Genomic DNA, 26,796 nt, shown 5'->3' with positions numbered 1-26,796 from the left:
AAAAAAAAAAAGTCTTATCTGAGATTCTTCACAGAACAACGTTCTATCAAAGCCAATTTTAAAAGCCTAAGTGAAAAATAATTATTCTTGCTGCATTTCATGCAAATAATCAGGCCACGTATAGTAAGACTAAAGTTTATTTTGTAAACAAATAAGTTCTGTCATGATTTGTTTTTAATAAAAATGAGGACTGGAGAGAGAAAAATTATGCTTTCACAGAAAAACTATAGCTGTTCTTGAGGTTTTTTTCTGCAGTTTAGACAAAATTCTAAATTCTTTGTGGGTTAGAAGTCCTCAAACTAATGCTTTCAAATCTTTGCTTTTAATATTGGGAATTGTAGTCGGGCATGGTGGCTCACGCATGTAATCCCAGCACTTTGGGAGGCCAAGGTGGGCGGATCACGAGGTCAGGAGATCGAGACCATCCTGGCTAACATGGTGAAACCCCGTCTCTACTAAAAATAAAAAAAATCAGCCAGGTGTGGTGGCACACACCTGTAGTCCCAGCTACTTGGGAGGGCGAGACAGGAGAATCACTTGAACCCAGGAGGCCAAGATCACGCCACTGCACTCCAGCTTGGGCGACAGAGCGAGACTCGGTCTCAAAAAAAAAAAAAAAAAAAAAGCTGGGCGCAGTGGCTCACACCTCTAATCCCAGCACTTTGGGAAGCTGAGGCAGGTGGATCACGAGGTCAGGGGATGAGGTCAGGGGATCAAGACCATCCTGGCTAACACGGTGAGACTTGGTCTCTACTAAAGATACAAAAAAATTAGCCAGGTGTGATGGCATGCGCCTGTAGTCCCAGCTACTCCGGAGGCTGAGGCAGGAGAATGGCATGAACCCAGGAGGCAGAGCTTGCAGTGAGCCAAGATTGCACCACTGCACTCCAGGCTGGGCGACAGAGTGAGACTCAGTCTCAAAAAAAAAAAAAAAAAAAAAAAAATTGGGAATTGTACTCCTTATCCTAGGACTCGTTATTTACCTTATAGTAGGCTATTCACTTAAACACTGTACTAAAACTATAGATGAAAGTACTAATGTTTTTGCCATGCAAGCCTTGAAAGCCCAGCCAGGCCTGCATGAGTTGCTGAGACAATTGCAAAGCAGTTCCACTCTTCTCACCTTGGGGTTCACTCCCATTCCCACTATGTTCCCTATCAGCAAGAAGAAGCCAGAGCGATCAATGGTCTTTTCCCATCTTCATACCCTACACCTCAAGGTTAAGGTGTTATAAAACCCAAAGGGAGGGATTGAAACCGCCTTTGCAAAATAATGACAGAGACAGTGAAAGAGATCTAACTTAACCTACTCCATCTTGCTTCTAACCTCCAAGCTGTCCTTGTTCGTTCCTGGGCCTAGGCTGAACTAAATTTGGGAGAAACTTAGTTTATAGTTTAAACAAAGATGGTAATAGCCCTTTCCCAAAGCAGACCTCCTTCTTGCCTGGGGACTAGATTGCCTTTGTAGGACTAATAATAGCCACAAGATTAGAAATTATGGTTTAGGAATCATGCAGTTGGAGGATGCAAGATTCTGACCCTCTCTAAACTGCTCCTAAGATCAGTGCTTGAGATATTTTGCAGACCCTGCACTTGATGGATCAGCTGGCACCACCCAGATCAATAAACTGGCTCAGCTGATCTTGTGGCCCCCACCCAGGAACTGACTGAGCACAAGAAGACAGCTTTGACTCCCTGTGATTTCATCTCTGACCAGTCAGCACTCCTGGCTCACTGGCTTCCCCCCACCCACCAAGTTATCCTTAAAAACTCTGCTCCCTGAATGCTTGGAGAGACTGATTTGAGTAATAATAAAACTCTGGTCTCCCGCACAGCTGGCTCTGCATGAATTACTCTTTCTCTATTGCAATTCCCCTGTCTTGATGAAGTGGCCCTGTCTACGCAGCAGGCAAGGTGAACTTCTTGGGCGGTTACAGGATTACAGGAATGAGCCAATGCTCCCAGCCCTGATTCTTTTTTTACATAAAAATATCAGTAACAAATCAATCCATCATGGCTTTTGTCAGATTCTTCTGCTGACTTCAATTAGACTTCAACTTATCTCAACCCTAACCATAAAGCTTGGCTCCCAAATTCTTTGTAGTAAAGAATTTGGCCTTACCAAAGAAAATATCTGGCTTTTACTCTAGACCTCTAGGAGGTACTCTGTCATACCTGACAGGAGAGTCTCTGTTTAGGATGGTGGATGGCCACACCAGATTTCAGCGTGGGATTTATCACACCTAACAGTCTTAGGGTGGGAATGAGCCATACCAGAAAGGCCAATGATGTGACCTAGGGTCAGGGCTTTGAGTCTTGCGGTATCATGAAAACTGAAGTCTGAATTCAACCGCATGGCAATCAATCAGTCAATCAATCAATTAATCCTGCTCATGTAATGAATCCCCAATAAAAATTCTGGACACTGAGATGGGTGCAGTGACACGTGCCTAAAGTCCCCGCTACTCAGGAGGCTGAGGCAGGGCGATCACTTGAGCCAAGGCGTTCAAGACCAGCCTGAGCAACATACCAAGACCCTGTCTAAGAGATAAAATTTTTTTAAAAAAATTTAAAACCCCACAGGTCAGGCAAGATGGCTCACACCTATAATCCCAGCACTTTGGGAGGCCAAGGCGGGTGGATCACCTGAGGTCAGGAGTTCGAGACTAGCCTAGTCAACATGGCAAAACCCCATCTCTACTAAAAATCCAAAAACTTAGCCGGGGAAGGTGGATCATGCCTGTAGTCCCAGCTACTTGGGAGGCTGAGACAGGAGAATTGCTTGAACCCGGGAGGCAGGGGTTGCAGTAAGCCAACATCGTGCCACTGCACTCCCGCCTGGGTGACAGAGTGAGACTCCATCTTAAATAAGTAAATAAATAAATGAAACCACAAAACTCTGGACACTGAAGCTCAAGTGAGCTTCCTGGTTGGCAATATTCCATGCACATTGTCTCACATCGATGCTGAGAGGGTAACACTTCCTGACTTCGGGGGGATGGGACGATGGACACTTCACAATTGAAAACCTCTCAGATTCTGCTCTGTGTGCCTCTTCCTTTGGCTGATTTTTATATGTATCCTTTCCCTGTAATTAAACCATCACTGGGAGAATAATAGCTTTCTGTAAGTTCTGTGTCTTTATAGAATCCTAGCATCTGAGGGTAGTTTGGGAAACTCCTGAACATGGAGTTGGTGAGAGCCGTCTTGAGGATTAGCCCTCAGCCTTTGAATATGGCTGATGGAGTAATGCTCCTCTTCAGCTCTCCCACAGCACTTGGTCACCATCTCTATCACAGCATCTAACATGTGCTTTTCGTTGTTTGCTTTTTAAATATTTAATTATGTAATGGCAAAAAAAAATGCTCAAGGAGTGGAAAAGAGTTTACAGTGTGTGGTTATTTCATTAGTAGTGGTAGTGCAGTAATGAGGGGGAAACTGAGGCTCAAAGGGATAAGCAAATTGCTCAAAGCCACACAGTTAATAGAGCCAAGATTCATTGAAACTTAGTCATTCTAGCTCCAGAGTCAAGCTTCTAATCACCACATCACTCTGCCTCAGCATTCGTTGCCAATAATAGAAACAAAACACAAAGGTTAAGCTTAAATCCTGCCCCCCCCAAAAAAAAAATAACAAACAAGGAATTCATGGTTGTCAGTTTCCCTCCCCCACCCCTTCCTCCTCTCTCTTTTTTTCTCTACTCTGCCTCTGCTTTTTCAAGACTAATGGAAACAATAGACTTCAGTACTGGGGCTAAGGTAGGAATGAATGCATAGATTTCAAAGGGAAAATCCACTGGACCTATAGCTAATGGGATTTGAAAGATAAAGAAGGAAAAAATCAGCCAAACCTTTGAAGTTTTTGACCTGGTTAACTTGGAGGGTGTTATCGTCCATGATAGTGGTGATTTGGAGAGAAGATAATAAACTTATTTAATTTGAACTCAAATAAGGTAATTTATGTACAATAACATTTACACAGGGTAAGCAGATTGATGAAACAGGTTGATGCCTTTTGGCAAAGGTATGTATTGTGCACCCACCACCTTAAAATCAAGATACAAAATTAGCTGGGCATGGTGGCATGCGCCTGTAGTCCCATGTACTTGGAAGGCTGAGGCAGAAGAATCCCTTGAGACCAGCAGTTCAAGGCCACAGTGTGTTTGTATGATTGTGCTGGTGAATAGTCACTGCACTCCAGCCTGGGCAACATAGTGAGATGCTGTCTCTGAAAAGAAATATATGTGTGTGTGTGTGTTTGCCAGTCCCCAGAAAATTCCCATGTGGCCCTTCCTTCCCTTATCATGCCTAATAACCATTAATTTGATTTCTATTACTCTAGATCAATTTTACCTGCTCTAGAACTTTATATAAATAATCATGTTATGTACTCCTTTGTATCTGGTTTCTTTTGCTCAGCATAATAGCTGTGAGATTCATCTATGTTACTTCATATATCAGTAACTTTTTTTTGGCCAAGAGTATTTCATTGTATGAATATATCACAATTTGGTTATCACTTTACCTGTTGAAGAACATTTGGGTACTTTGCAAATTAGAGTAATTATAAATGAAGCTGTCACGAACATTGAAGTACAGCCCTTTCATGGACAGACAGATGTTTTCATTTCTCTTCTTGTGTGTAAATACCTAGGAAGCTGAATTGCTGGCTCATAGGGTTGATGTATGTTACCTTTTCAAGAAACTGCCAAATGGTTTTCTGGAGGGGTTGCCCCATTTCATATTCACACCAGCAATGCATGAATATTCTTGTTGCTCTCCATCCCTTGCCAACCCATGTTATTGCATCTTTTCCATTTTAGCTATTCTAGTGAGTATGAAGTAGTGTTTTACTGTGTTTTTTAAACAGCTTTATTGAGGTGTAGTTTACATACCATAAAAATTCACCATTGTAAGGGTACAGTTGAATGATATTTTTATTAAGTCTAGAGATTTGTGTAAACATCACCACAAGCCAGTTTTCGAATATTTCTATCACTCCAAAAAGCTTCTTCATGTCCATTTGCAATCAGTCTCTGCTCCCACTCTCAGCCCAAGGGAATCACTCGTCTGCTTTCTTTCTCTATAAATTAACCTTTTCTGGATATTTCATGTAAATAGAATAATACAATAGGTAGTCTTTTGCTTCTGGCTTCTTTCACTTATCATAATATTTTTGAGGCTCATTCATGTTTCGCTTATATATCAAGAACTATGGAAGGTCTGAGATTTTACCCTACTTGCAGGCTAATCAGGTAGCCTGCCACAGTTTCATGTCTACTGACAGAAACCATGAGACTCCTGCATCATGGGCAAAGGACTTCATTACTCACGGCTCAGCAGGCAGCTCTGTGTTTGTGCTGTTTCCCCATGCCCCTCAGGTCCCAGGGAGTGGTACAGGGGGCCTAGATGGATGCTGCACAGGCAGTGGACATAAACGTGTCAAAGCGAAGGGACCACAGGCTAAGGAAACCTTCATTTATATTTATTTATTTATTTATGACAGGGTCTTGCACTGTCACCAAGGCTGGAGTGCAGTGCCATGATCACAGCTCACTGCAGCCTTAACCTCCTAAGCTTAAGCAATCCTCCTACCTCAGCCTCCCAAGTAGCTGCGACTACAGGCACGTACTCAGATAATTTTGGTTTTGTTTGTTTTTTCGGAGAGAGAAGGTCCCACTATATTGCCCAGGCTGGTCTCCACCTACTGGGCTCAAGTGATGTGCCCACCTTGGCCTCCCAAAGTGCTGAAATTACAGACATAAGCCACCATGCCTAGCCCTAATTTTTTATAAGAGGCTTCAAGCAAACCTACTCAAACTTTGTCTTGGAGAGGGACATTGTCTTCATTAAACTGGATATCACACAAGCCATCTCTCTGCTTTAGAGAGAGGTATTATCTCAATCTTCCAAAGCTGAAGCTGTTTGCTATACAATCATCCTTGAAAGGATGGTCTGGAACAGGCAATCAGTGCCTCAGACCATGGAGAATTTTTTTTTTTTTTTTTTGAGACGGAGTTTTAGCTCTTGTTGCCCAGGCTGGAGGGCAATGGTGCAATCTCAGCTCACTGCAACCTCCACCTCCCAGGTTCAAGCGATTCTCCTGCCTCAGCCTCCCAAGTAGCTGGGATTACAGGCATGCACCTCCATGCCTGGCTAATTTTGTATTTTTAGTAGAGACAGGGTTTCTCCATGTTGGTCAGGCTGGTCTCGAACTCCCGACCTCAGGGGATCTGCCCACCTCAGCCTCCCAAAGTGCTGGGGTTACAGGTGTGAGCCACCGCGCCCAGCCGGACAGTTGTCTTCTAACAACATATCATTTATTTGTTCTTTCTTTCCTGCTTGCTTGCTTTCTTGCTTTCTTTTTCTTTTCTTTCTTTCTTTTCTTCTTTTTCTTCTTTCTCTCTCTCTTTCTTCTTTCCTTTCTCTCTCTCTCTCTTTCTTTTCTTTCTTCTTTCTCTCTCTTTCTTTCTTTTCTTTCTTCCTGTCTTTCTTTCTTTTTGTTTTGTGCTGAATAGTAATATAAATTTTCTGTTCCAGAAAGCATGAAATACATAGGCATGGCCTGGCACAGTGGCTTACGCCTGTAATCCCAGCACTTTGGGAGGCCGAGGCGGGCAGATCACGAAGTCAGGAGATGGAGACCATCCTGGCTAACACGGTGAAACCCCGTCTCTACTAAAAATACAAAAAAATTAGCCGGGCGTGGTGGCGGGCGCCTGTAGTCCCAGCTAATCGGAGGGCTGAGGCAGGAGAATGATGTGAACCCGGGAGGCGGAGCTTGCAGTGAGCCGAGATCGCGCCACTGCACTCCAGCCTGAGCAACAGAGCTAGACTCCGCCTCAAAAAAAATAAAAATAAAAAATTAGTCGGACACGGTGGTTTGCTCATGTAGTCCCAGCTACTCGGGAGGCCGAGGCAGGAGAATCGCTTGAACCCAGGAGGCGGAGGTTGCAGTGAGCCAAGATCACACCACTGCACTCCAGCCTGGGCAACAGAGTGAGACTTCATCCCAAAAAAAAAAAAAAAAAAAAAAAGAGAAAGAAAAACTGCCAAACTGTTTTCTAAAGTGTCTACATCTTTTACATTCCCACCAGCAGTGTAAGAGAATCAGTCTAGTAGATGTGAATTTGTATCTTATTGTGATTTTCATTCACATTTCCCTAATAACTAAATGATGTTGAGTACATTTTTGTGTGCATATTCACCAGTTGTATATCTTTGGGAAAAAGTTCATTTGAATCATTTGCCCATTTTCTAATTCATTATTTTTTAATTGTTAAGTTATAAGAATTCTTTTATATTCTAGATACAAGTGCCTTAACAGATTAGTGGTATTTTTGGAAGTACCAGTGTTTTAAATTTTGATAAAATGCAATTCATCATGTTTTCAAAACATGGGTTTACTTTTGATAAATCTAAGAAACCTTTGCCTAATACGAAGTCACAAATGTTTTCTGCTATATTTTCTTTTCTTTTTTTTTTTTTTTTTGAGGCAGAGTCTCGCTCTGTCGCCCAGGCTAGAGTGCAGTGGTGCGATCTCGGCTCACTGCAAGTTCCGCCTCCCAGGTACATGCCATTCTCCCGCCTCAGCCTCCCGAGCAGCTGGGACTACAGGTGCCCACCACCATGCCTGGCTAATTTTTTTTGTATTTTTAGTAGAGACGGGGTTTCACCGTGTTAGCCAGGATGGTCTCGATCTCCTGACCTTGTGATCCGCCTGCCTCAGCCTCCCAAAGTGCTGGGATTACAGGCGTGAGCCACCACGCCCGGCCCTCCTTTTTTTTTTTTTTTTTTTTTTTGAGATGGAGTTTTGTTCTTGTTGCCCAGGCTCGAGTGCAATGGCCCCATCCTAGCTCACCGCAACCCCTCCCTCCTGGGTTCAAGCGATTCTCCTGCCTCAGCCTCCCAAATAGCTGGGATTACAGGCATGCGCCACCACGCCTGGCTAATTTTGTATTTTTAGTAGAGAGGAGGTTTCTCCATGTTGGTCAGGCTGGTCTGGAACTCCTGACCTCAGGTGATCTGCTCGCCTCATCCTCCCAAAGTGCTGGGATTACAGGCATGAGCCACCACACCTGGCCTCTGCTATATTTTCTTCTAGGAGGTTCATCATTTTAGCTGTTACATTTAAGTCTATGATCCTACATTTAAGTCTATGAGATAATCTTTGTGTATTTTATGACGGAAGTTCACTTTTCTGTATATGGGTATCTATTAATAATTGTCCCAGCACCATTGTTGGAAAGGCTACAATTTCCTCATTGAATTGTTTTGACACCTTTGTTAAAAATCAATTCCCCATAAATGTAAGGTTTATTTCTGGACTGTCAATTCTGTTTCATTGATCTATATGCCTATCCTTGCGCTAATACTACACTGTCTTGACTACTGTGGCCTTATAGTAAATTTTAATATTTAGCAGTATAAATCCACCACCTCTGTTCTCTTTTTAAAAAATTATTTTGACTTTTCTAGGTCTTTTACATTTTCATATAAATTTTAAAATTCATTTGTGAATTAACAAAAAAAAGCTGCTATGATTTTGATAGGGATGCATTAAATTTATAAATCAATTTGGGAAAGATTGCCATCTCGACATATTGAGTCTTTGAATACGAACATGGAATGTCTTTTCACTTATTTAGATCTTCTTTAATGTGTCTCATTTATGTTTTGTAGTTTTTAGTGTACATTTTCTACTTTTTATTAAATTTATTGCTACATATATTTTTGGTGCTACTATAAATGAAATTGTTTTCCTAATTTTATTTTTGGATTGTTTGCTGTTAATATATAGAAGTATAATTTTTTTGTGTGTATTGTTCTTGTATCTTATAACCTCACAACCTGTTCATTAATTCCATTAGTTTTTTGTGGATTCCTTGGGATTTTCTACATACAATATTGTGTTATTAGTGAATAAAGACAGTTTTACATATTCCTGTCCAATCAGAAAGCATTTATTTATTTATTTACCTTATAGAAGGGTAAGAGTAAACATCCTTGCCTTGTTCCCGACTTAAGGGGACAGCATTTAGTTCTTCATTATTAAGTATAATGTTAGTTGCATGAAATTACTCTCCAAGAATTTTCAGAAACACAGCAAGTAAGACTGTTCTTCTCGATGACAGTGTTCTTTGTCCCCCTAATTGGCTCAGATAAACCATAAGTACAATACTGGAACCAAATATTTTGCAAGCTGGGAAATATCAGAGGCTGGAAGGAGAAGAGAGACAGAGACAGAGATAGAGATAGAGAAAGATATGGAGATGATACAGAGAGAGGATGGTAAAGGTGTGAGTGACTCATCTAAATGACATCAGCCAAGTGGATTCTATCAATGGGTTGTAACCGAGATGGCTTGGAGGGCCCGGACAGGAAATGGGAAAAATCAAGAGAATGCCCAGTAGCTTTCTATCAGCATGAAGGACCTTATCTCAAAATAAGAGTAAGTGCTAGCTTACTCTGAGGACTGGGAAAATAGAGGCCCCCTGAACTGGCATTATCTGTGTGGGAAATGCTGTTGGAAGGACTGGGACAGGATGTAGACATGCATTAAGGGAGGGCAAATCCCCGCAGTGTGAAAGCAGAGCTTGAAATATTACATTAGCCAAGTGTACCAGCTGCCCTGCCCATTAAATATTCATGCTAAAATCCCTGTCAATCAACAGAAACAACCTTGTCCCACTCAGACCTGCTGAAGAAGAGCTGTGCAGGTTATTCAGCAAATAGTAAGGGGAAAGGGACTTGGCTTTTGTTGTCCACAGTGATGCCAAAGAAGCATTCAGTATTGAAGGTCACACTGTTCCCTTCCTTGTCTGTCTTTTGATTGAATGCTTCTGGGAGGCTGGGGAGTGTGGCTGTGGTTCTCAAACTTGGATGTCTGTGGGACTGAACTGTAGCCTTATGAAATGCAGATTTCTGGGCTCCCATTCTTGCTCCCACTCCTTGTCTGATTCCATAGGTGAGAGTGGGGTTAGGGGAGAGAGTGTGCATCAGGCGATTTTGATATATGTAGCCTGCAGGCCATTCCTTGAGAAACACTGGGCCAGTGCAGTGGCTCACGCCTGTAATCCCAGCACTTTGGGAGGCAGAGGCGGGTGGATCAGGAGGTCAGGAGTTCAAGACCAGCCTGACCAACATGGAGAAACCCCGTCTCTACTAAAAATAGAAAAATTAGCCGGGCATGGTGGCGCGTGCCTGTAATCCCAGCTACTCAGGAGGTGAGGCAGGAGAATTGCTTGAACCCAGGAGGCGGAGGTTGAAGTGAGCCAAAATTGTGCCACTGCACTCCAGCCTGGGCGACAGAGCAAGGAAAAAAAAAAGAGCGAGTTAAATGATCAATTTGTTACAGGAAAGGGTTCCCAATCCAGACCCCAAGAGAGAGTTCTTGGATCTAGCACAAGAAAGATCCCAAGAGAGGGTTCTTGGATCTAGCACAAGAAAGACCCCAAGAGAGGGTTCTTGGATCTAGCACAAAAAAGAATTCAGGGCGAGTCCACAGCGCAAAGTGAAAGCAAGTTTAATTAAGAAAATAAAGGAATAAAAGAATGGCTGCTCCATAGAGCAGCCCCATGGGCTGCTGGTTGCCCATTTTTATGGTTATTTCTTGATGATATGCTAAACAAGGGGTGGATTATTCATGCCTCCCCTTTTTAGACCATATAGGGTAACTTCCTGACATTGCCATGGCATTTTTGTAAACTGTCATGGCAATGGTGAAAGTATAGCAGTGAGGACTACCAGAGGTCACTGTCATCGCTATTTTGGTTTTGGTGGGTTTGGCCAGCTCCTTTACTGCAACCTGTTTTATCAACAAGGTCTTTATGACCTGTATTTTGTGTTGACCTCCTATCTCATCCTGTGACTCAGAATGCCTTAAGTGTCTGGGAATGCAGCCCAGTAGGTTTCAGCCTCATTTTACCCAGATCCTATTTGAGATGCTCTGGTTCACATCCCTCTGACAAATTCATAATGGCTCCAAGTTCATCAGCAGATAACTTAAACCCAGCGCCCCCTCACTTTCACTCTGCCTCTCATGACCATAGTATAAATTGGGACGTAGCAAAGAGTTAAATACCCACAAAGGGCTTTGGTTTGGCACACAGCCTGATACAGGAAGCTGTAGCTTCCCACAGAGAGGTGGTGGCCTGACCTGTGGGGACATGGTGCAGTGATCTACTGGCCAGGTCTGCTTTGTAAAACTCTGACCGCAGGGGTCTATGTGACCTGCGTCTTTCTCTTACTTTGCCTCTGCAGTGAAGGGCCTGCAGGGAATGTCAGCGGTTCAGGATCAGTGCTGTGTGAAGGAAGGCACACTGACCCAATTTCCTATTCTGCCTCTCCCTCTTGTAAGCTGAGAGGTTTTGCACATGTCAGGTCACTTCTGTCAACTTTAGTTTCCTTATGTTCCAAAATAAGGGCAGATCAGATCTTTGTATGTGGGCAGGGTGGTTTAGCACTTTCACATATGGTCTCCCTTTTGATTCCCACAAGACTGTGGATTCCACAAAACAGGAATTCTATCTCAGTTCACAAGTGAGCAAATGGAGACTAAAATGGTGAAAGGACTTGTTCAAAGTCACAGGGTGAGTGCGGAACTCCAGCCCGACTCGTGTCCAGTGGTCTATACTACATTGCTATGCCCTCATTCTCTACCTTGAAGGCCAGCTGTGAGGATTAAAAAAGGTTATGGATGTGAAAGTTCATGGTACACTTTGAGGCACCATGCCACATCCTCGTCAGCCATAACAGGACATAAAGGTGGATGTCTATTTATGAAGAGTGACCATTTGGCTTTGGACTAACATGCCATTGTATTTTATAGAGAATACTCAACCATATGTGCTTAGCCTACTGAGAGCTCTTCAATGTATTACACGGAAAATGTATATTTTCATCATCATGTTATTATCATCATCTTCCTTATCAGTAACAACTTCGTTTATAACATACTGGCATACTACATACAGAGCCCTTGTAGAGTACTTTAAATATAACGTCACATTTATTCTCAACAATGTCAAGTGAGGAATTAAAAATATCTATGAGAAAGACACTATTATTATCCTCATTATATAGGAGGAAGAGTTTAAGCATTTGGCCTCTACTCTGCCTGACTCTAGTCTTCCTGTTAATATCATCCTGCTCTATAGCTTCTGTTTAGAGGTGACATAGATAATGTAGGAATCAGGAGATATTTTTCTTCCCCTGTGAATGTTCACATCTAAGTCTATTGAAATGAAATGATAATAGATAGATTAATAGAAAAAAAGTGTAAGAATTTCTTAATGTGGAATTTATTAAACATGCGAGTTCTGCAAATAGGAGACTCAAAGAGCCAGATGGCTGAAGCATGACTGAGGCATGTTGGCACAGCAGCACTGGGGAGTTTCGGTTGGACTAAGGAGTGTGGGGATAGGTGGGAGGAAGACAGAGGGGAGGGAAATGAAAGTAATATTTACTGAGTATTTCCATATTGAAGGAAGGAGCTTTCTGTGTATTCCATTATGAATATTCACAACCACCCTGTGAGAGAGATGTTGTTATTTCTATTACATAAATAAAGATACTTAGATTTAGAGAACATAAAAACTTTGTCCCAGGACAAAACATAAATAAGTAACAGGACTGGCAGTAGAATCCACACTTTGGAGTTGGCTGCAAAACCCATTGCTCTTCCCGTAATTCCTGATACTACTATGATCTTCTCAGATTATTCCATTAAAGGAATGCAGGGGACCCAAAATATGGCCCCCTAGTATAATGAGTATTTTCAATTAAAGGCCCTTAGAGAACAACAGATGCTGGAAGAGACTTTTCTCCTACCTGCATAAAGACCTGACAGATCCAACAAGGAGAACAATTGTTTTTTTCTCCTCCCTTCCTGTCTCTCAATCCTCTACTTCTCCCAAAGACAGGATGAAGTTGTTCTCTGAAATTTCCTCATCTGCCAAAATTCAGACCTCCCTGTATTAGGGTTCTCTAGAAGGACAGAATTAATAGGATAGATGTACATTTAAGGAGGAGTTTATTAAGGAGTATTGATTCACATGATCACAAGGTGAGGCCCCACAAAAGGCCATCTGCAAGCTGAGGAGCAAGGAAGCCAGTCCGAGTCCCAAAGCTGGAGAACTTGGAGTCTGATGTTTGAGGGCAGGAAGCATCCAGCACGGGAGAAAGATGTAGGCTCAGACGCCAAGCCAGTCTAATCTTTCCATGTTCTTCTGCCTGCTTTTATTCTGGCCTCGCTGGCAGCTAATTAGATTGTGCCCACCCAGATTGAAGGTGGGTCTGCCTTTCCCAGTCCACTGACTGAAATGTTAATCTCCTTTGGCAACACCCTCACAGACACACCCAGGAACAATACTTTGCATCCTTTAACCCAATCAAGTTGACATTCGATATTAACTGTCACACTCCCCAAAAGGAAAACAATTACCTCTGGTCCCTTCCCTGAGTTTCCATTAACTGAACTCATATTTCAGGAAGAATGACTGAAGTCAGTCAACACACCTGGACAGACTTGTCACAAACCACTATTCACTCTGCAGGCCAAACCAGCTTATGCCAGGCCATTTTTATGTTCCTCAAACCCACTAAATTATCCAATCACCTGAGGCTGGGAGTTCGAGACCAGCCTGGCCAACATGGCAAAACCCTGTCTCTACTAAAAATACAAATATTAGCTGAGCTGGGCATGGTGGCACTTGCCTATACTCCCAGCTACTCGGGTTGTAACTGCCCAAGGGGTTCGCCTTAGCTGAAGCCTAGGCAGAGTTTATTCATCAAGACAGGGGAATTTCAATAGAGAAAGAGTAATTCACGCAGAGCCAGCTGTGAGGGACACTGGAGTTTTATTATTACTCTCCGAGCTTTCGGGGAGCAGTGTTTTTGAGGATAACTTGGTGGGTGGAGGGAAGCCAGTGAGCCAGGAGTGCTGATTGGTCAGAGATGAAATCACAGGGAGTCAGAGCTCTCTTGTGCTCAGTCAGTTCCTGGGTAGGGGCCACAAGATCAGCTGAGCCAGTTTATTGATCTGGGTGGTGCCAGCTGATCCATCAAGTGCAGGGTCTGCAAAATATCTCAAGCACTGATCTTGGGAGCAATGTAGAGAAAGTCAGAATCTTGTATCCTCCAGCTGCATGACTCCTAAACCATAATTTCTCATCTTGTGACTAATGTTAGTCCTACAAAGGCAATCTAGTCCCCAGGCAAGAAGGAAGTCTGCTTTGGGAAAGGGCTGTTACCATCTTTGTTTAACTATAAACTAAGTTTCTCCCAAAGTTAATTTAGCCTAGGCCCAGGAATGAACAAGGACAGCTTGGAGGTTAGAAGCAAGATGGAGTCAATTAAGTTAGTTCTCTTTCACTGTCTCAGTCATAATTTTGCAAAGGCGGTTTCAGAGTGGCTGGGACACAAGAATGGCTTGAACCCAGGAGGTGGAGGTTGCAATGAGCTGAGGTTGCACCTCACAGAGTGAGGCCCTGTCTCAAAAAAAAAAAAAAAATTTTAGGAATTATTTACTATTCCCCTGAAATTATCCATATTTTCCTATCTCCCCCTACCCCTCTGTGAAATAAAGTTATATAAGTATTTTGACTCCATTGGTATATTGGGTAATCACTCTGTGATTCTCCTTTGAGTACACATTAATAAATTTGTATGCCTTTTCTCAAATTAGTCTGCCTTTTGTAAGTTGATTTTTTCAGCGAACCTTCCAAGGGCAAAGGGGAAGCCCTACACCATATATCTAGACTGTCCCATATGTCTAGAATCCCCAAACTGAATTTATAGAGGCTAAATCTTACCTATGCTGGGTTTCAACTTAAAATTTCTTTTTCTTCTGTCTCCACAAAGCCCAAGGAAAGACTCTTCCTTTTGAAATGCAGGTAATTTGTGATGTTTGAGAGGCAAAGTGTATTAATAAACATGTGCGGCCTAAAACCTGCAGAGATCACATGGTGGAATGAAAAGCTAGCACTTTGCTGCTGATGCCTGGGTTTCGGCCCACATTCTGCCACTAACTGGCTTTACTGAGCTTCAGCAGCTCAATGCTTTAAGCCAGTGCAGTTGGTTGAAAAGCTTTTTATGGATCTACTGTTTAATGCATTTAATTGGGCTTTTTGATTTTATAAAGGTGGAATTTGACCGTAAAACCCATAGTGAAGGTTGATTGTGTAGCGCCTTCTATTCATCAGGAAAACTTTTTTTTGCATTCTGGGTTTGTCAGCCATTAGCCAAATGAAAATCATGGAAGAGACAGAAGATTTTAAATGAGAGAAAAGGAAGGGTGAGTCAAAAAGTAACACTAGACTGGGCTCTTGCTTTTAGCAGGTAATCCCCAATAATCCACATAAAGTAAGAATAAAACACCACAGTTATTAAATGCCCTGAGGTTCTTGCTTTTAATCCCCCTTTTCTTAAAGAGTTATCTGTTCCATATGTACAAGGCACTTCCCATCCTCCCCTGACTCTCTCTATCACCACCTTCCCCAGTGCTAGAGAGAGTCGTTTATTCAAGGATTTATTTAGTATCGATCAACAGCCCATCTGCCTTGCATAAAAAAAATTAAAAAGCAAAATATGGTCCTTTTCTGTTCTTTTAACACAGGAATGTGTGCCCTTCCCCCACACTTCTCACTGATACACCTCCTTTTTCAATTATTTTGTAGGTAAAGCAAAGAAATTCCTTGCTTCAGCTATCCTCCTAAGCTTACCAAATCTAGGCTTTGTTCTTAGGCCCCTAAAATTCACTCCTCCAGAAACTCAAGTCTTTGAGGAGCATGGTTGGCCCCTAGCTGGCATTTTGTAAATCAATCTCTTTGAGAGCTTTACCCACCTGTGAAGTCTTTTCAAAGTCTTTATGATTCTGGATAAACACCAGGATGCAAACTCCAATAGGGGGAGTCTCAGGAAAGGTTGTTTTTCCTTTCTTTTGGGCTATTTGCATGAATCTTGGTCAAGATTTTTGCAAAGAAATGATTAAAATATGACAGCAACACTAAGTGGTGATTAGAACAAGAAAATGGACAAATGTCACAAGCATAGACTGAAGGTGAAGTCAGTGAAATTAAGTGATTTTGGTAAAACAAAAGAGCCAATTTCCACATTAAGGTCTATCTTTGCTTTTTCTAAATCAGCCACATTCAGAATAGCTTGCTTGCTTGCTTGCTTGCTTGCTTGCTTGCTTGCTTTCCTTCTTTCTCTTTCTTTTTTTCCTTCTCTGTCTTTCTGTCTTTCTCTCTTTCTTTCTTTCAGATGGAGTCTTGCTCTGTTGCCCAGGTTGGAGTGCAGTGGTACGATCTCGGCCTACTGCAAACTTGGCCTAGGTTCAAGCAATTCTCCTGCCTAAGCCTCCTGAGTAGCTGGGACTACAGGCACCCGCCACCACTCCCAGCCAACTTAGAGTAGGTAACTTTTTAAGCTATGTTTTTTCTCCTGTGGCATCTGAAAACCTGTAGTACTAAACTCAGATAGTTCATCACGAACAAACACCTAATCATCTGCTCTAAGAAACAGAATGCTGTTGCTTCTTGCACAATATAGTCATGCAAAAGAAAAACATTTGCCTCTTGCTAGAGATGGATTGGATGCAGTGATGGGGAGGTAGAAGGTGTGCCGCTTTGTCTTAGAACGCCCAGATATTCACAATACTTATGACTTTTAAATTAGCTGCCAAAAACTGACATGGACTTCATTTTGATCCAGGAGAAGTTAGCCATCTTCTTTTGATTACTAAGGCCTCCCCCCCAAAAAAGTTTTATGGACACCTTAGGGTTGCACATCTGTGAAAGCAGATGCAATATCAGACAGAAGGTGGTAAGGGTGGAGGCTCAGAGTGAGTGAACCTTTGGAAACATAGGAGAGAGCCAATTGGTCAGTATTTGTCTTTCAGCACAGTGTTTTCAATGTCTGGCTGGCCTGGGGACCACCTACATCAGCAATTCCCACGAGGATTGTTTAAAATGCAGATGCCCCAGATCTATTAAATCAGAGTCTCTGTGGGTGGGCTCTGGACTCTAGAATTTAACTAACTTTTCAGATGCTTATTCTGCATGTTGGAGTTTAAAAAGCATTGTTTTAAAATTGGTGTAGCCAGGCTTACCTATTGCAACTTGGAATTAGAAAGAGATGATCATTGACAAAAATGCCAAACTCAGTAAAATATTTGAAGAGATTTATTCTGAGCCAAATATGAGTGACCATGGCCTGAGGCACAGTCTAAAGAGGTCTTGAGAACATGACCCAAGGCAGTTGAGTTACAGCTTGGTTTTATACATTTTAGGGAGACATAAGACATCAATCAATACATGTGAGGTATACATTGTTTCAGCCCAAAAAGGCAAGACAACTCAAAGGGAGGGCATACAGATCATAGGCAGATTCAAAGATTTTCTGATGACAATTGGTTGAAAGAGTTAAGTTTTATCTAAAAATCTGGAATCAATAGAAAGGAGTGTCTGGGTTAAGATAAGTAGTTGTGAGTTGGGCGTGGTGGCTCATGCCTGTAATCCCAGCACTTTGGGAGGCCAAGGCAGGCAGATCACTTGAGGTCAGGAGTTCAAGACCAGCCTGACCAACATGGTGAATCCCTGTCTCTACTAAAAATACTAAAGTTATTGGGCGTGGTGGTGGGCACCTGTAATCCCAGCTACTTGGGAGGCTGAGGCAGGAGAATCGCTTGAAACCAGAAGCCGGAGGTTGCAGTGAGCCGAGATCACACATCTGCACTCCAGCCTAGGCTACAGAGTGAGACTCCTCTGTCAAAAAAAAAAAAAAAAAAGATAAGTAGTTGTGAAGACCAAGGTTCTAATCACATAAATGAAGTCTCATAAGTGGCTACTCTTAGAGACAATAGATGGCCAATGTTTCCTGCAGAATGCAATTTTCTCCCATAAGAGACAGCTGTGCCGGGTCATTCTAAAATATGTCAAAGAAATATATTTTGGAGTAAAACACTTTTATTTCTTTTAGGGTCTGTTATTTGTCATATGAAGCTACACTACAGTCAGGTTAGAATTTAGTATCTTATTGCTAGAAAGTCTGTGTTTTCAGTCTTAAGACCTCTGTTTTAATGTTAATGCTACTCAGTTATGCCTGAACTCCCAAGGGAGGAGAGAATAATGAGGCATGTCTGACCCTCTCTTCTCATTATGGCCTGAACCACTTATTTAGGTTTCTTTGGGTCTCCTTGGCTGAGAGAAGGGTCTATTCAGTCATTTGGGGGCTTCAATTTTTATTTTTGGTTTACATGATTATCCATTGTTTCTAGAAAATAAATGTACTTTTAATTGTGGCCTGTTTTATGTGGGTGCCTGATTAGCACCTGAACAGAACCTTTGGGGCCCCATTCTGCCTGCAGAAAGTCACTACACTGAGACTTGATACTTTAAGTTTTAGGATACATGTGCACAACGTGCAGGTTTGTTACATATGTATACATGTGCCATGTTGGTGTGCTGCACCCATTAACTCGTCATTTACATTAGGTATATCTCCTAATGCTATCCCTCCCCACTCCCCCCACCCCACAACAGGCCCCGGTTTGTGATGTTCCCCTTCCTGTGTCCAAGTGTTCTCATTGTTCAATTCCCACCTATGAGTGAGAGCAGGCGGTGTTTGGTTTTTTGTCCTTGCGATAGTTTGCTCAGAATGATGGTTTCCAGCTTCATCCATGTCCCTACAAAGGACATGAACTCATCCTTTTTTATGGCTGCATAGTATTCCATGGTGTATATGTGCCACATTTTCTTAATCCAGTCTATCATTGATGGACATTTGGGTTGGTTCCAAGTCTTTGCTATTGTGAATAGTGCCACAATAAACATATGTGTGCATGTCTTTTTATAGCAGCATGATTTATAATCCTTTGGGTATAGACCCAGTAATGGGATGGCTGGGTCAAATGGTATTTCTAGTTTTAGATCCTTGAGGAATCGCCACACTGTCTTCCACAATGGTTGAACTAGTTTACAGTCCCACCAACAGTGTAAAAGTGTTCCTATTTCTCCACATCCTCTCCAGCACATTGTTTCCTGACTTTTCAATGATCGCCATTCTAACTGGTGTGAGATGGTATCTCATTGTGGTTTTGATTTGCATTTCTCTGATGGCCAGTGATGATGAGCATTTTTTCATGTGTCTGTTGGCTGCATAAATGTCTTCTTTTGAGAAGTGTCTTTTCATATCCTTTGGCCACTTTTTGATGGGGTTGTTTGATTTTTTCTTGTAAATTTGTTTGAGTTCATTGTAGATTCTGGATATTAGCCCTTTGTCAGATGAGTAGATTGCAAAAATTTTCTCCCATTCTGTAGGTTGCCTGTTCACTCTGATGGTAGTTTCTTTTGCTGTGCAGAAGCTCTTTAGTTTAATTAGATCCCATTTGTCAATTTTGGCTTTTGTTGCCATTGCTTTTGGTGCTTTAGACATGAAGTCCTTGCCCATGCCTATGTCCTGAATGGTATTGCCTAGGTTTTCTTCTAGGGTTTTTATGGTTTTAGGTCTAACATGTAAGTCTTTAATCCATCTTGAATTAATTTTTGTATATGGTGTAAGGAAGGGATCCGGTTTCAGCTTTCTATATTTGGCTAGCCAGTTTTCTCAGCACCATTTATTAAATAGGGAATCCTTTCCCCATTTCTTGTTTTTGTCAGGTTTGTCAAAGATCAGATGGTTGTAGATGTGTGGTATTACTTCTGAGGCCTCTGTTCTGTTCCATTGGTCTATATCTCTGTTTTGGTACCAGTACCATGCTGTTTTGGTTACTGTAGCCTTGTAGTATAGTTTGAAGTCAGGTAGCATGATGCCTCAAGCTTTGTTCTTTTGGCTTAGGATTGTCTTGGCAATGCAGGCTCTTTTTTGGTTCCATATGAGCTTTGAAGTAGTTGTTTCCAATTCTGTGAAGAAAGTCATTGGTAGCTTGATGGGGATGGCATTGAATCTATCAATTACCTTGGGCAGTATGGCCATTTTCCCGATATTGATTCTTCCTATCTATGAGCATGGGATGTTCTTCCATTTGTTTGTGTCCTCTTTTATTTCGTTGAGCAGTGGTTTGTAGTTCTCCTTGAAGAGGTCCTTCACATCCCTTGTAAGTTGAATTCCTAGGTATTTTATTCTCTTTGAAGCAATTGTGAATGGCAGTTCACTCATAATTTGGCTCTGTTAGTCTGTTATTGGTGTATAAGAATGCTTGTGATTTTTACACATTGATTTTGTATCCTGAGACTTTGCTGAAGTTGCTTATCAGCTTAAGGAGATTTGGGGCTGAGACGATGGGGTTTTCTAGATATACAATCATGTCATCTGCAAACAGGGACAATTTGACTTCCTCTTTTCCTAATTGAATACCCTTTATTTCTTTCTCCTGCCTGATTGCCCTGGCCAGAACTTCCAACACTATGTTAAATAGGAGTGGTGAGAGAGGGCATCCCTGTCTTGTGCCAGTTTTCAAAGGGAATGCTTCCAGTTTTTGCCCATTCAGTATGATATTGGCTGTGGGTTTGTCATAAATAGCTCTTATTATTTTGAGATATGTCCCATCAATACCTAATTTATTGAGAGTTTTTAGCATGAAGCGCTGTTGAATTTTGTCTGACCAGCTCCTATTAATCTCAACTCCTCCATCCTTTTATCTCCTTTTTCTACACTATACACTGTAAAGGAGTAGTTTCCAGACTGTTTTGTTGTTTTGTAAATCAGTAAAAGAGCAAAATAAATAAAAACCAAAAACATTTTGGTGATCAACTTAGGGCCACTTACTTTTCTTTTTCCAAGTAATATTGAAAAATAATAACTATCTCATGGCAGTAGTAAGTTCTTACTTTTCAATAATAACCGTAAAAGTAAATGCACTAAACTCTCCTATAAAAAGGCATAGAGTGGCTGATTGGATAAAAAACTATATCTAAGGATCTGCTGCCTATAAGAAACACATTTCAACTATAAAGACATACACAGACTGAAAATAAAGAGATGGGAAAAAATATTCCATGCAAATGGAAACCAAAAAAGAACAGAAGTAGCTTTACTTCTGTCAGATAAAATAGATTTCAAGACAAAGAAGGTCATTATATAGTGATAAAAAGGTTAATTCAGAAAGAGGATATAACAATTGTAAATATATATATGCACCCAACACTGGAGCACCCAGATATATAAAGCAAATATTATTAGAGCTAAGGAGATAGATAGACCCCAATACAATAATAGATAGAGACTTGAACATCCCACTGTCAGCATTCAACAGGTCTTTCAGACAGAAAATCAACAAAGAAACATTGGACTTAATTTGCACTATAGACCAAATGAACCTCATAGACACCTACAGAACATTTCATCCAATGGCTGCAGAATACACATTCTTCTCCTCAGCACATAGATTATTATCAAGGATAGACCATAAGGCCATAAAACAAGTCCTAAAAATTTTGAAAATGTTGAAATCACATCAAGACTCTCATCTGACTACAATGGAATAAAACCGGAAATCAATTACAAGAGAAACTTTTGAAATTATACAGGCACATGGAAATTAAATGATATGCTCCTGAATGACCAGTGAGGCAATGAAGAAATTAAGAAAAAAATTGAAAAATTTCTTAAAACAAATGAAAATGGAAATACATACAAAAACCTATGGGATACAGCAAAAGCACTACTAAGAGGAAAGTTTATAGCAATAAGTGCCTACATTAAAAAAGTAGAAAACTTCAAATAAACAACCTAATGATGCAGCTTAAAGAACTGGAAAAGCAAGAGCAAAACAAGTTCAAAATTGTTAGAAGAAAAGAAATAAAGATCAGGGCAGAAACAAATGAAATTGAAACAAAAAAATCAATGTGATATATCACAAAAATCAACAAAATGAAAAGTTGGTTTTTTAAAAAGATAAGCAAAAGAAAGAAACTTTTAGTCAGCCTAAGAAAAAAAAGAGAGAAGACCCAAATAAATAAAATCAGAGATGAGAAAGGAGACATGACAACTTATACCACAGAAATTCAAAGGATCACTGGGGACTACTATGAGCAACCATATGCCAATAAATTGAAAAACCTAGAAGAAATGAATAAATTCTGAGACACATACAACCTACCAAGATCAAACCATTAAGACACTGGAAACCTAAATAGACAAATAATGAGTAGAGAGAGTGAAGCCATAATTAAATGTCTCCCAGGAAAAAAAAAAAAAAGCCTAAGACCTAATGGCTTCACTGCTGAATTTTACCAAACATTTAAAGAACTAATATCAATCCTACTCAAACTATTCTAAAAAAAAGAGGAGGACAGAATACTTACAAACTCATTCTACAAGACTAGTATTACTCTGATACCAAAACCAGACAAAGATACATCAAAAAAGCAAAAAGAAAGAGAACTATAAGCCAGTATCTCTCTTGAACATTGATGCAAATATTCTGAACAAAATACCAACAACCCATATTCAACAACACATTAAAAGGTCATTCATCATGACCAAGTGAGGTTTATCCCAGGGATGCAAGGATGGTATAACATAAACAAATCAATATGACACATCGTATCAACAGAATGAAGGACAAAAGCCCTGTGACCATTTCAATTGATTCTGAAAAAGCATTTGATAAAATCCAACATCACTTTATGATAAAAACCCTAAAAAGAAAGCAGGGTATAGAAGGAACATATCTCAACACAATAAAAGCTATATATGACAGATCCACAGCTAGTACTGAATGGGGAAGAACTAAAAGCCTTTCCTCTAAGAGCTGAAACATGACAAAGATGTCCACTTTCACCACTTTTATTCAACATAGTACTTGAAGTCCTAGCTAAAGCAATCAGATAAGGGAAAAACAAGTAAGAATTCAAATTATCCTTATTTGCAGATGATATAGCCTTATATTTGGAAAAACCTAAGGACTACACCAAAAAAATTATTTGAACTGGTAAACAAATTCAGTAAAGTTGCAGGATACAAAATTTACATATGAAAACTAGTAGCATTTCTATGCCAACAACGATCTGAAAAAGAAATCAAGAGAATAATCTCAGTTACAAGTAAAAGATCTCTCCAATAAAAACTAAAAAACATTGATGCAATAAATTGAAGAGAATACACAAAAAATGGGAATATATTCCATGTTCATGGATTAGAAGAATCAATATTGTTAAAATGTCCATAGTACTCAGAGCAGTCTATAGATTTATGCAATCTCTATCAAAATATCAATGGCATTCTTCACAGAAATAGACAAAATAGTTCTAAAGTTTATATGGAACCACAAAAGACCCCAGAATAGCCAAAGTCATCTTGAGTAAAAAGAAAACTGGAGGAATCACATTACCTAACTTCAGATTATACCACAGAGTTATAATAGTGCCAGCATGGTACTGGCTTAAAAACAGACACATAAACCAATGGAACACAATAGAAAGCCCAAAAATAAATCCATACATCTACAATGAGCTAATTTTCGACAAAGGTGCCAAGAACATACACTGGGGAAAGAATACTTTCATCAATAAACGGTACTGGGAAAACTGTAAATCCATATAGAGGAAAATGAAACTAGACCCCTCTCTCCATATATAAAAATCAAATCAAAATGGATTAAATACTTAAAATCTAAGGCCAAAAGTTATGAAACTACTAAAAGAAAATATTGGAGAAACTCTCCAAGACATTGGTCTGGGCAAAGATTTCTTGCATCATACCCCAAAAGCACAGGCAACCAAAGATAAAATGTACAAATGGGATCACATCAAGTTAAAAAGCATCTGCACAGCAAAGGAAATAATAAAGTAAAGAGACAACAGGCAGAATTAGAGAAAATATTTGCAAACTATCTCACAGGGGATTATTATTATTAGCAGTAAAGTATTAGAGCTCAAACAACTCAATATGAAAAAAATCTAATAATCTGATTTTAAAATGGGCAAAATAGGCAGAATACATTGGATGTGGTGGCTCAGGCTTTTAGTCCCAGCACTTTGGGAAGCTGAAGTAGGTGGATTTCTTGAGCTCAGGAGTTTGAGACCAGCCTGGGCAATATGGTGAAACCCCATCTCCACAAAAAAAAAGAAAAAAATTAGCCGGGTGTGGTGGCATATGCCTGTAGTCCCAGCTAGACATTTCTCAAAAGAAGACATACAAATGGCAAACAGGCATATAAAAAGGTGCCCAAAGGCTGGAAACAGTGGCTCACACCTGTAATCTCAGCACTTTGGGAGGCCAAGGTGGGCAGATCACCTGAGATCAGGAGTTCAAGACCAGCCTGGCCAACATGGCTAAACCCCATCTCTACTAAAAATACAAAATTAGCCAAGTGTGATGGCACATGCCTGTAATCCCAGCTACAAGGGAGACTGAGGCAGGAGAATTGCTTCAGCCAGGGAGATGGAGGTTGCAGTGAGCTGGGATCTTGCCACTCCACTCCAGTCTGGGCAACAGAGCGAGATTCCGTCTCAACCAAAAAAAAAAAAAAAAAAAAAAAAAGGGCTAAACATCATTGATCATCAGAGAAATGAAAATCAAAACTACAATGAGATGTCATCTCACCCCAGTTAATTGGCTTTTATCCAAACAACAGGCAATAACAAATGCTGGTGAAGATTTAGAGAAAAGGGAATTCTCATACACTGTTGGTGAGAATGTAAATTATTACAGGCACTATGGAGAACAGTATGGAGGTTCCTCAAAAAACTCAAAATAAAACTATCATGTGATCCAGCAATCCCACTGCTGGTTATATACCCAAAAGAAAGGAAATCAGTATATCAAAGAAATATCTGCACTCCCATGTTTATTGCAGCACTATTTATGATGGCCAATATTTGGAATTAACCTAAGCATCCATCAACAGATGAATGGATAAAGAAAATGTGATACATATGCACAATGGAGTACTATTCAGCCATAAAAAGGAGATCTAGTCATTTGCAAGAGCATGAACAGAACTGGAGGACATTATGTTAAGTGAAATAAGCCAGGCACCGAAAGATAAACTTCACCTGTTCTCACTCAGTTGTGGGAGCTGAAAATTAAAACAATCGAACTCATAGAGATAGACAGTAGAATGATGGTTAACAGAGGCTGAGATGAGTAGTGGGGTTGGCAGGGAGGAGTGGAGATGGTTAATAGGTACAAAGATACAGTTCGATAGAACAAATAAGATCTAGTATTTGATAGCACAAATGTGACTACAGTCAACAATAATTTATAGTACATTTAAAATAACTAAAATAGTCTAATTGGAACGTTTGCAATACAAAGAAATAATAAATGTTTGAGGTGATGCATACCCCATTTACCTCAATGTGATTATTACCCACTATATGCCTGTATTAAAGTATCTCATGTATCTCATAAATATATACATCTACTATATATTAGTCTGTTCTCACATTGCTATAAAGATACTACCAGAGGCTGGGCACGGCAGCTCATGCCCGTAATCCCAGCACTTTAGGAGGCCAAGGCAGGTAGATCACCTGAGGTCAGGAGTTTGAGACCAGTCTGCCCAACATAGTGAAACCCCATCACTACTGAAAATACAAAAAATTAGCCAGGCATGGTGGTGGGCACCTGTAATCCCAGCTACTTGGGAGGCTCGAGACAGGAGAATCGCTCGAACCCAGGAAGAGGAGGTTGCAGTGAGCTGAGATGGCGCCATTGGACTCCAGCCTGGGCAACAAGAGTGAAGCTCCGTCTCAAAAAAAAAAAAAAAAAAAAAAAAAACTACCAGAGACAGAGTAATTTATAAACAAAGGAAATGTAGTTGTGTCACAGTTCCACATGGCTAGGGAGGCCTCAGGAAATTCACAATCATGGCAGAAGAGGAAGCAGGCGTCTTCACAAGGTGCAGGAGAGAGTGTGAGTGTGTGGAGGAACTTCCAAACACTTATAAAACCATCAGATCTCAAGAGAACTCACTCACTATCATGAGAACAGCATGGGGGAAACCACCACCATGATCCAGTCACCTCCCTCCCTCAACATGTGGGGATTATAGGTCCCTCTCTTGACACATGGGGATTACAATTCAAGATGAGATTTGGTTGGGAGGCCGAGGCGGGTGGATCACAAGGTCAGGAGATTGAAACCATGGTGAAACCCCGTCTCTACTAAAAATATAAAAAATTAGCCGGGCGCGGTGGTGGGCGCCTGTAGTCCCAGCTACTCGGGGGGCTGAGGCAGGAATGTGGCGTGAACCTGGGAGGCGGAGCTTGCAGTGAGCAGAGATCAGGCCACTGCACTCCAGCCTGGGTGACAGAGCGAGACTCTGTCTCAAAAAAAAAAAAAAAAAAAAGATGAGATTTAGTGGGGATACAGTGCCAAACTATATAATACTATGTACCCATAAAAATAAAAAATGAAAGAAAAGATGAAGGCCACTAAAAAAAAAGTAGCTATCATCTATCATTACCATGATTATATAAAATAAAGAGGATTCTAGCACTGATTTTAAAAAGGAGAAAGATATGTGAATTGGTTTATAAAACTCACTATGTTATTATAATTTTTCTCTATGTTGCCTTTTTTTTTTTTTTTTTTTTTGAGAAGGAGTCTTGCTCTGTCGCCCAGGCTGGAGTGCAGTGGCACGATCTCGGCTCACTGCAACCTCCACCTCCTGAGTTCAAGTGATTCTCCTGCCTCAGCCTCAGGAGTAGCTGGGATTACAGGCGCCCGCCACCATGCCCAGCTAATTTTTGTAATTTTTGTATTTTAGTAGAGACGGGGTTTCTCTATGTAGGTCAAGCTGGTCTCGAACTCCTGACCTCAAATGATCCGCCCTCCTCGGCCTCCCAAA

This window comes from Pan troglodytes, chromosome 1 (assembly GCF_028858775.2).
Source record: "Pan troglodytes isolate AG18354 chromosome 1, NHGRI_mPanTro3-v2.0_pri, whole genome shotgun sequence".
Classification (NCBI taxonomy): Eukaryota; Metazoa; Chordata; class Mammalia; order Primates; family Hominidae; genus Pan; species Pan troglodytes.
This window is presented reverse-complemented; position numbering follows the sequence as displayed.